Here is an 11862-nt window from a genome sequence, read left to right on the forward strand (position 1 = left end):
GCCCAAGGGCTAGTATTGGGCTTAAATATGGGACTATGATAACCTAAGACACGTCAGCCTCGCTGGACGGTTAAAGTTTACAAACTCCCTTCAAAAGCACCTGTTAAAGTTTACAGAATCCCTTCCGAAAGTGCGGATTAAGTGCGGGAGCGGTAACAACTTTGTGGTTGAGCCGTAAAAGAAGGGCCCACCTTAATGTGTCTGTTGTATATCAAAGCCCCTTTGTCAGCTCGTTTTTGGCATAGTTCCAAAAAATGAGGCAAATCCAAATGTCAAGTGGACCACACCAGAGGAAAAAAATAGTGATTGATTGTGCACTATTAAAAACTTCCTAAGGCCTATTGTCATGTTTATTTGCCATCCAACCATTTCATAAGGTCACTTAGACCTAGATGAATGAAAGAAAAAGCTAGTATATTGATCCAAAACTTTGAAAACCCCTAGAAGTTTTAATGGTAGGAGTTTAGTCCCTACTTCATGGTCCACTTAAGATTTAGATATACCTCATTTTTTGTACCATGCTTTTAAATGATATGAAAAAATGGATAGAAAATATGAATACACAACACATACATTAAAGGTGGGCCTTATGGTCAGGGCCTTAGTCGCTAGGCTATTATCCTGGCCTCTACCTAATCCGCATCCCATTCCAGTCATGGTGAATTGATGTTAATCATGAAAAGGAGAGAGGGGGTTAACGGCTTTGGGTGGCCCGCCATGGTGCTTCTGTTTTATGTAGGATGCACCTCGACCACCTGATTTGTCATCGCATGTTAGGTCCAGGACAAAAATTCAGGCCTAATCATATTTTAAGTGGACTACATGATTGGAAATAGTGTACATGGCAATGCTGACCCTCTAAATTGTTTTTCTTTGTATGGCATGTTGTTGATGTTTTAAATCTGTAAGCAACAAGGTCTGTCGATGAGCCATTAACAGACCACTCAATGTCATCGAGCATAAGTCAATGCCATCGACAGATGCTCGATGCCATCGAAAAAATCTGGAAAAAAAATTCATGTTGGTTATTGGAACGTTTTGGTGTTGCTACTCGATGTCATCGAAGGTGTTCAATGCCATCGACAAATCGTTGATGCTATCGAAGTCTCATCGAGCGCACGCAAAATTGCTTAAATGCAGGATTTGTTTCTTATTCCGGTCGTGATAGTATATGTATCGGGTGTAATAGAGATTAGGATATAGAGAGGACTTTCTAATTTGTTCATAAGGATTTCAAGGGCATAGGTAGTGTAATGCCTACATTTTTGAAAAATAAAAATTAAAAAAATAAAAAAAATTTGAGTGAGAGAGAGAGAGATCGGCCGATCTCATCTTATCTCTTATTATCCAAACTCTTCCTTGTATCTCATTGTCTTTCGACAAACCCTCTCTCTTAAAAAGGGAGCACATGAGAGTGAGAGTCCTACTAAGACTCAAAGAACCAAAGAAAGAAAATTGTAGAAAAAAATGAGAGAAAGTGGAAGAGGTTTTTAGAATTCACAATATTCAGGTTAGTACAATGATCTTTTCTTTCTGCGGTAGTTTAATTCAATATTGATCTACATATTGGATAGATTGGATCAACTATGCATCCATTGTGTACGTCTAACTCATCCATGTGGAAAGGTACATTGATGCGCATGGCTATAGGGTTGATGTGCAGAAGGTGCGATTTTCCACGATGGACAGCAATCAACACGATCTATACAACTCACAGGTTTTTTAAAACTCAATCATATAATGATTTCAAGAATTAGACCTATTTGACATCTTAATGGACCATACCGATCGTAGATTTATAAAGGTTCTTCATTAATTTAAGAAAATTGAATTAATACCGGAAGAATAGTTTTCTACGCATGGTACAACTTGGCATAGAGAATTATATGACCTAATTTGAAATGTGTGATGATATCCTAAACCAATCATCGAATCATCCAAGATGTTTTTCACCGAGTATGACTTTAGCAAATCAAACCAACTATCAACCCAAAAATTTTCAAGGGATTAGTGTGTAGACTCCAGTGGCTTCATGTTATAGAGATTGTCAAACGTGTCAGTACCAGATTGGTGGTATCTAGAGAGAAGTCTGTGTGTGGGGTTCGTTCTATATATCAAGGTGAGTGATCCCGATGCGTTTCTCATCCATCAAGTTAAAATAGATTGATTGTTTGATATGTTGTACACTTACCCCAATATAATTGCCATGTACTCTTAGTTGATTTAGATGAATATGTGATTTTGTATTAATATAATAATGATGCTTTAATTTGATTAATGTGGTATAATCAATTATTTGAGTTACTGTATTAATGCAACTTATATGTTGAATTATTAATTGGACATGAATTGAATGATATACTAATATTACTGGATCGTTTGGGACTATGTTGATTCAAATTCAATAATTGAAATGATCTATGTAATACATGATTCACGATTTTGCCTCAGTTATTCAAACAGAGGTTGAAACCCCATAGCTAAAGGCTTTAGCCTCAGTTTTAGTAACTGAGGCTAAAATAACTTTTATAGCCTCGGTTCTTCAAGTGAAGCTAAAGGAACCTTTTTAGCTTCATTTTTCTTGAAATGAGGCTAAATCAAAATTTTAGCCTCCATTATTTCCAACTAAGACTAAATCCAAATTTAGCCTCGATTGCCTCCAACTGAAGCTAAAACTATTTTTAACCTCGGTTCTCAACAATCAAGGCTAAAGCCTTTAGCTATGGGAGTGGTAGTCTCTGTTTAGATTACTAAGGCAAAACTGAGACTAAAGATGAATTAAGCCTCTTTTGGCATCAACCGAGGCTAAATTCAGAATTTAGCCTCATTTCTCTATCAGCAAATGATTGAACTTGGGCATATTTCACCCATTTAACATTCATCAAGAAAATAATCGTCACAATATCAACAAAACAATTATTTTACCAAAACGAACTACAAATGTCTTCCTTTCCTAGCCTTCCACCCACAACATCTTTGAGAGAGTAGTATGAATTTACCGAAAAAAAAAGTACAAGCAAGTGACCTGTAGCATCTTGTCTATAAACCTTGCAGCATTAGCAATCTCAGTTACTGTTCTGATTTCTTCCAATGTAGCACCTGCCTTACCATATGCGATATTCTCATTTATAGTAGTTGTGAATAAGATGGGCTCTTGGCTAACAAGACCAATCTTCTCTCTGATCCATCCAAGCAGCGGCTTCTTCAAGTTGATGTCATCTATGAGTACTTCACCAGCTTGGGGTTCATACAACCTCTCCAACAGGCTGATCGCTGTCGACTTCCCACTGTCGCACTCAACAACTAGAGCCATAGTCATGCCGCTTGGAACATGCAATAAGAACTCAGAAAATACATGAATGTCAGGTCTTGCATTGCATTACCTCATCATTCCCATTCAGCTGCTTCCGAGACCAATTCACTTTTACCTGAAAACAAAATATTGATTGTGAAACACCCAAGATTAAGAAATTATCTGGTTCATAATCTCCCACTGAACCTGTTTTGTAATTTCATAAGAATCCACAAAGTACAGATCAAGAGGCAATAGATATCCAAAACGCAGGGCAATCAAGAGACTATCTGTTATGTATATCATCTGTTATACACCCATGCCGACATGCATGCACACACATGAACATACCTCTAAAATTTGAAAGATTCCTAACAAACCATCTTAAGATTTCCATCTTATTTGACCCATCAACATGCAGAGCAGGAAGCCGTTTACCTGCTTTCTCGGATGAGGGAGGCAATCGAGATCGTTTCCTATGGGCCAACCGGTCTTTCAAGTTCCTGATCATGGTAAGTGCAAGATGAGATTAAAGATACTCGGTAAAGGAAGAAACAGTGAAAAGAACACTAGTGGCAAATCTTCCACACCACCTAAAAGAAAGATGGAATTTTATCTCACAGTAGATTATATGTTATTGGGTCAACTAACAAAAAGGGGGATTTCATAACATACAACAAGAAAAGGAAAAGAGGAAAAGGATTTCACAGAATGCATCTTAAAACATTAATCAGATTTACTTGGTAATTTAAGAAGGAATTCATAACAAATAGCCACCTCGCCCAGAAGCAGCAAAAGGGAAAATAGAAAAAGAAAAAAAATAAAAATCCAAAGACATGTCTTCTTGCCAGAACACAAAACATGATATGTATTCCTGTATATCTAACAATTGAAAAAAAAAAAAAAAAAATCATGCCCGGAAGGAAGAAAAGGAATCAGCAAGAAATGCATCCCCACACAATTAAAACACCCAGATCCATATAGAAAAAATGATTTATCCATGGATAAGAAAAGACAGATGAAAGAGAACTCTTACAACCACCTCAAAAAAGGTAAAAAGAAAAAAGAAAAGAAAAACAAATGAATGGAAGAAAAATGGAAATTACATAACAGTTTCAACACCTACCCAAAAGCTCAAACTTTATAAGAAAGCAAAACAAAGAACAATTAGATTAATAAGTGGAACAAAAATAGATAATGACCCAATTTTAAAAAACCTCCTTCTAAAGAGAATAGAAATCTGCATATGACCGGTTTGAGCGTAATCGGATATTGACACAGTTGTTTTAATCCTCTAGAAATTCCAACACATGTTTATTTGTAAGAATGATAGAGGTGTAACAGCACAGGGAAAAAAAAAACACTCCTAATTGTGTAAATGGTGGGAATTTTTTGTTTGTTAGTCGGCTAGATGATTGTCCAGGACTTTTTCTAGTGCAAATTGTATCTAGCATGGTCTGCAATTGGCATGGAGAGTCAGGGGATCAATGTTTTGAATCTGTCTGACATGGACAAGGACAAGTCAGTCATGCCTGTCATTATATATTAAAATTGGGGTGGTGGTCCCAACAAAAGACCTGTAGTGAGATTTTTTATATGGGTGAATCTTGTCACCATCTAATTTGGTTGGATAGTGATAAGATTCATTAAACCTAATACACAGGTTGGTAAATATTTTAATTAGGAAAATGATCAAGTTTGAAGCAGCCATTAGCTAGAAAAATGGCACATTCCTCTCAGCAAGAAAACTCACTTAGCATCAATTATTTCAAACAACTTGCTTTGGTACTTGTTCCCAAGAACTTGAAGAACAAAAAATGTCATTAGCATCAATTATTTCAAGCAACACATAACCAAAAATAAAAATAAAAATAAAATCCATAATGACTAAATTGCATGAAAAGAGGAGCTAACATTTTTCAAAATGGTAAATGAAATTTTCTAAATCAAGGAAACAGAAACACATGAAAAAAAGAGGTTGAAGGGTCATCTAAGCCAACCATTAAGAGTCATTTCAGTCACCACGCCTACAAGGATCATAACTCCAGATGGAAAAAGAAAAAGAAAAGAAGAAGAAGAAGAAGAAGATAGGAACATAATTCCAAACCATATATCTAAACTAAGATGGTACTTGGTTTGTAACCCAATGTGCCTTTTGCATGGCTTTCCTAGGACTTGAGAAACTCTAATCATTTGCATTCTAATAGTCATTATGGAATTACTTGATCAATCTAATAACATTCTGTTGGTGTGCTTCAGTTATTACCAGCTTTACTAGTATTAAGGAGTATCTTTAATCCATTTCCAACAGACAAATGGAAGTTCATAGAAGTTCTGTGAAAGCATGATAGACTCTAAAATTTATGGGAACCTTTCACCTGGTGATGTAGAATGAGTCACGAATTCGTTCATGGTAATGATGGACTGAAGAAAAGGTGCCAAGAAGGATCGACAACAGTCAACCTATTTTTACCGGTGGAAATCCAATTTGACAGGTTGATAGATTGGGTCAACAAGACGAAATCGACGGAAGTTCCAGTTTTATTCTCTAGACGTTTTTGGTCCGTTTCGACTGATCGGCTCGACTGGTCTATGACAGGTCAGAAAATCCACATTCAATGAAGGAAGATCAAAGATTTACCATGGATCCCACATGTACAAACTCGATGTGCAACACGGTAGCTCTCTATTTGTCACAAAGAGGGAGTTCATCTCTACAAATATGCAACTTCCAAAAAAATTCTGCACTCACTTTAGAGGGTGTTTGGTTGCACCAAATTTCATGAAATTTTGCACCCTATTAGCCTGATTAATCATTATATTTCATGACATTTAGCACAACCAAACGCACAATTCGATGTAAATGTTGGGAATCTGGTAATGGGTTGGGCTCTGGCTAACCCTAAAACAAGGTTTTAAATATCACTAATAGGCTTCAATCACTGATATGATACGGCCCCACATCCGCCTATATCACCCTGTAATTGCCCCTGTTTCGTGCATGGGGTAGGCAACTATAGATACAATGCATAAAACCATGCCCTGACCCGACCCGATCCCGAATTCGGCTCATTGCCACCCCTAATTGGCACCCAGCTCTAATTGGTAACTGTTTATCCTAATAAAAACAATAGCTTCCTATGAAGAAAATAAAAAACACTGTAACAAGACAAAAATAATAATAATAATCAAAGTAGGTTTGTCATAGAATTGGGAAATTGGGTTTCTTGAAGAGAGATGGAAACAAAAGAATGATGTATTGGATATTTGGATGGAGTGAAATACTGGATCTTCTGCCCTTCAACTGATGAACATGGGCATCAACCTTTTTGAAATCTACAGGGTGCTGATCTCTTCAAGAAAAGAAAAACATAGAAAAAGTGAGCTTTTCAATATCCAACAAGAGAGAGAGAGAGAGAGAGAGAGAGAGAGAGAGAGAGAGAGAGAAGCAGATTCCTCACAGAGCTCTTCTCAAATCATCAAGAAGCTTCTCAGAATCATCAAAGAAGAGAGACACCACTTCAAAAACAAAATCTGGGTTGCTCTCATCTTGCAACTGCTGCAGCTGTGTGTATTGATCATCCAAGAATCCCTTCCAAACAAGAGGGGAAAAAAAAACAGATTAATAAAAAAAAATTCAGGATTTACCTGAACAAGTTGGTCTTCATTTACCTGAACAGATTAATCAGATGATGATAACTAAATATCAAGAGCCTGCAAGTTGGAGAGAGATTTGGTATAATAATCCACTAGGGATTGGGATTTAGAACCATCTAATCAAAGGGTTATGCAATCTGAGGTAGATACTCCCCTATTCCATAATACTCAAAGGTGTAGCAACTGTCCAAGCAATGGACTTGTACTAATACACCCGGCCCAATTCCATTTGGGAAATTGAATTAGTGCATATTCGTGCTGTTCCCAGCCACCTCTTTTATTTTCATATACCTGTTCCAAAATGAAAAAAGTATATGAAAATCAAAGGGTGGGTGTGCATATCAATTCCCATGATATAATTAAATCTTTCATAGTACCAACATATGGTTTGTGGTATTGGTAATACTGAATAACTTGAACTTCAAAACTTTCAGACAGTAAAAATAAAAAAATAAAAAATAGAGAGAGAGAGAGAGAGAGAGATAAGGCAAAAGAAAGTTCTCAAGCTTCCCTTCTTGAAGAAGATGCACCCAATGGCTAAAACAACAGACATAGAATCTGATCAACATTTGTATGTCTTTATGGTGGGATTGCCCAACTCAAAGTTCAGAAATTTGAGCACATCAGTTTTTATCTTCATGACCTGCACATACATCTGAAATCATTCAAACACTCCAAGAAGAGATTCAAAACCAAAAGGCAAACATCACCTCTTCTTTGGTGTAGGTTTTTTTAGTAGGAAAATCAAAATTCATGACTTAAAAATAACATTCTGCAGTACCAAAATCCAGCCCACACAAGTTACGACATTCATTGTTCCTCTTCAAAATTCCAACATTCATGCCATCAATGTTCCAAGAATATCATTGAAGGGAATCTCATCAATGACAGCTATGCAAGTTACTGTTGATGGAGGAAGAATATCCCAAAGTGTCAGTGGATGAGCTAAATCCAGCTACAATCAGATAGTAATTATCGTTTCAAGAAACTATCTTTATCTAAGGAAGCTGAGGCATGAAAAGTTATAAACAGTTAGAACTACGCTGAATTCCATTGCCAATGCCACATAGAACTATTTGCCAACATGCTAACTATTATAAAAGAATTCAAAGAAGAATGTACAAAGTGAAAATTGCAAAAAACAATAGGGAACAGAAAAATGAGAAATCTTGATATGGAAGCAAGATATTCAAACACACCTTGGAACCTACATTTCATGAATAGTTTCTAACATCTTACATCAGAAAGTCATTCAGGCTGCATTTGGCTCATGAGCATTTCATAGGCATAGAAAAACAAATTTATGACTTTGGAATTTCTACTCTTAGGCTCTTAGTAGGTTTCTGTAAATTGTGAAATATGAAGAAAATTCTCTTTAGTGGAATCCAAATGTACTCTAAAACTAATAACCGGTCTGTAATAAACTGCAATTCCAATCATTTAAAACAAGGTTTTACCGAAATGTGGCAACCGATATCCACAACTTCACATGTATCTCAATTATTGCAGCTCAAACATTTTAATCAGACTTTGGTTCCATCCTTAAAAAAAACTAAATATAGTGGTGGCAACAATGAAATGGGCAATCTTCTACAATCCTCGCTACTTCCTAAATGTTCATATTGACACTAAAGACTTGCCATAATAAATAGAGTTAGAACTATTTACAAGTCACAAATTCTTAACTCATGTAAAAAATTACCAAAACTTGGATATTTCTACTTTTTAACTACAGCACAAAGTGCATAATCCCACTGACATTGAATAGAAATGATAGAAAACAGAGATAGCCTGGAACTTTTTGAAGTGTCAAAGTCAATGATCACCCTTCAAATTGATAAGGCGTTAATTAGATTGGTTCGTCAACATACTAGAAATTTAGAAGCTGGGACTATTGAAGAAAGCTTCCATAACTATTCTTTTCTCTTAACTTGTCTCACGAAAGAAGATACAATTACATACAGAAAAATCGGCAGCTAAATCTCTCTTTTTCTTACCTCAAGGTGGTAGTCAGAATAGAGCAAAGCAGCAAAATAGTCCTTATAAGTTGATGGAGATAACAGCTTCCTCAGAACTGCAGGTACATTGTCCTTCTTTATCAGATCCTCAAACTTCTCGGGAATTTCATAAATATAGAAGAAGAATTAAAGCATTCCAAACAAACCACAAGACAAGATATACGTGGAAAAACCCCAAACTAGGGTAAAAAACTACAGATGCAAACTTCCATTATGAAGAAAAATGAATATTACAAGGAAATATACTAACCTCTCTCTTGGAAGAACATAGAAAGCCCTTTGTCCACACCTTAGAATTATTTTTCATATACCTAGAAAAGCCCTAGGGACTCCTATTTATAGTTTAGGCAACTTCCCTTTCGCACTTCGGAACCAAAAAACTGATGCTCGCTGGACTTTGAGTCGAGCCAGTCCACGATCTGTCGAGTAGGGGCCACGACCGGTCGGGCAGGGCCCACGACCGGTCGTGCGACCCCCCAGATGTGCTGCCTCCACACCTTAACAATCTCCCACTTGGAGACACATCATCATAAACCGTCGTCTTCTACATTCAAAGTGCACCATCTTCCCGTCTTCAAACTTGAAGACCAATCAAAGCTGAACAGAGCTTCAACTTCTCCCATGTGACCGCCTTGGTTAGCATATCCACAGGATTCTCACATATATGGATCTTCTCTACTGCAATCGATCCATCTTCCAGTAATGAACGTATGAAGTGATATCTAATATCAATATGCTTGGTTATTGAATAAAATGTTGAATTCTTAGTCAAGTGTATTGCACTCTGACTGTCACTGTACAGCTTGCAATCTACCTGCTTCTTTTCCAACTCTTCCATGAAACCTTGCACCCACACCATCTCCTTACACACTTTTATAGCTGTAACATATTCTGCTTCTGTTGTACTGATAGATATTATCTTCTGTAACTAAGAGATCCAACTGACTGCAGCACTATATCTCCTGCCAAATCTGAATCTACGTAGCCTTGTAGCTTGATTTTCGATCCACCATAGCACAACCCTACATGCTTAGTACCTATCAGGTATCTAAGGATCCACTTCATAGCTTCCCAATGTTCCTTCCCAGGGTTGTTCATGAACCTGCTAACAACTCCCACTGCTTGAGCAATGTCTGACCTCGTGCTCACCATAGCATACATGAGACTCCCAATAGCTGACGCATATGGGACTTTAGCCATGTAGTCCCGTTCCTCCTGCGTCTTTGCACCTTGCTCCTTAGATAGCTTGAAGTGGTTGGCTAATGGAGTGTTAACCGGCTTAGCACCTCCCATATTGAATCGATCAAGTACCTTGGCTATGTACTCTGCCTGTGACAAAACTAGTTTTTTGTTTTCCTTGTTATGCTTTATCCTCATGCCTAGGATTTATTTTGTAGCTCTTAAATCCTTCATGGAAAATTCTTTAGACAGTTGTCTTTTGAGATCTGAGATGTCCTTCATGCTTGAACCGGCCACAAGCATATCATCAACGTACAGAAGAAGGATGATGTACGACATATCAAACTTCTTCAAATAACAACAGTGGTCTGCATGACATCTCCTAAAACCGTTTCCCGACATGAAACTGTCGAACTTCTTATACCACTGCCTCGGGGCCTGCTTCAGGCCATATAGACTCTTCTTCAGTCTACACACCTTGTTCTCCTTTCCTGGTGCCACGTATCCTGTCGGTTGATGCATCTATATCTCTTCTTCAAGGCCCCCATAAAGAAAGGCTGTCTTAACATCTAACTGCTCTAGATGTAAGTCCTCCGTAGCCACTATACTCAAGACCATACGAATCGTAGACATTTTCACCGCAAGTGAAAATATTTTAGTGAAATCGGTACCTGCCTTTTGTTGAAACTCTTTCACAACTAATCTAGCCTTGTACCGTTTCGAACCATCGTGCTCCTCCTTCAGTCTGTAAACCCACTTGTTATGAAGAGCTTTCTTACCCTTGGGTAGAGTGACTAGCTCCCATGTACGATTAGACTCAAGAGAGTCCATCTCATCATCCATGGCCTGCTCCCACTTAACCCGTGTATCCGACTGTAATGCCTCTTCAAAATACTCTGGTTCACCATTATCTGTCAGCAGTAGATAATGTAAGGAGGGTGAGTATCGGACCGTGGGTCTCCTCTCCCGAGTAGACCTCCTCACAACCGGTGTATGCGGCTCTGCCTCATAATGCTCCTGTGCATGATCATCCTGTGGCGTTGTAACACCCGTGTCCGGTAACTCTTCCAACTCTACGAATTCTTTCTCTTTGACCTTATTTTCCTACACACTGTCCTTATGCATCACTTTTTCATTGAAGACTACATCCTTACTTCTGATGATTTTTCTATTTTCTGCATCCCAAAACCTGTAGCCAAAATCATGCTGCCCATAGCCTATAAACGTGCACCTCCTAGACTTCGCATCCAGCTTGTTTCTATGCTCTGCATCAATGTGAACATATGAAGTGCAACCGAACACTCTGAGATGTGCAAGGTTCACTTCTTTCCCAGTCCACGTTTCTTCTGGTAGCCCACCATCCAATGGTGCTGAGGGACTTCTATTGATGAGATATGTGGCAGTATTCATAGCATCTGTCCAAAAGGTCTTGGGCAACCCTGCATGTAACCTCATGCTCCTGGCATACTCAAAGATGGTCCTATTAATGCGCTCAGCCACACCATTCTGTTGTGATGTCCCTGGAATCATTTTCTAATATTTGATTCCATTTGCTACACAATACTCCTCAAATCTTTTATCGCAGTATTCTCACTCATTATCAGATCTGAGATATTTTACTGTTTTACCTGTCTCATTTTCTACCATTATTTTTCACTTCTTAAATACATCAAATACATCAGATTTGTGCTTTAAGAAATAAATCCACAGTTTTCT

The 11862-nt window shown here is 37.8% G+C and overlaps 1 long non-coding RNA gene across 1 annotated transcript; it reads right to left on the reverse strand.

The window, feature by feature from the left end:
* Positions 1-2916: 2916 nt before the first annotated feature.
* LOC131234890 (uncharacterized) lies at positions 2917-4163 on the reverse strand. The gene is made up of 2 exons (XR_009165829.1): positions 3731-4163; positions 2917-3428 (listed from the first exon to the last, which is right to left on the reverse strand). It is a non-coding gene; the product is annotated as an uncharacterized LOC131234890 (long non-coding RNA).
* Positions 4164-11862: the final 7699 nt, after the last annotated feature.

The sequence above is a fragment of the Magnolia sinica genome, chromosome 19, assembly GCF_029962835.1.
Source record: "Magnolia sinica isolate HGM2019 chromosome 19, MsV1, whole genome shotgun sequence".
NCBI lineage: Eukaryota > Viridiplantae > Streptophyta > Magnoliopsida > Magnoliales > Magnoliaceae > Magnolia > Magnolia sinica.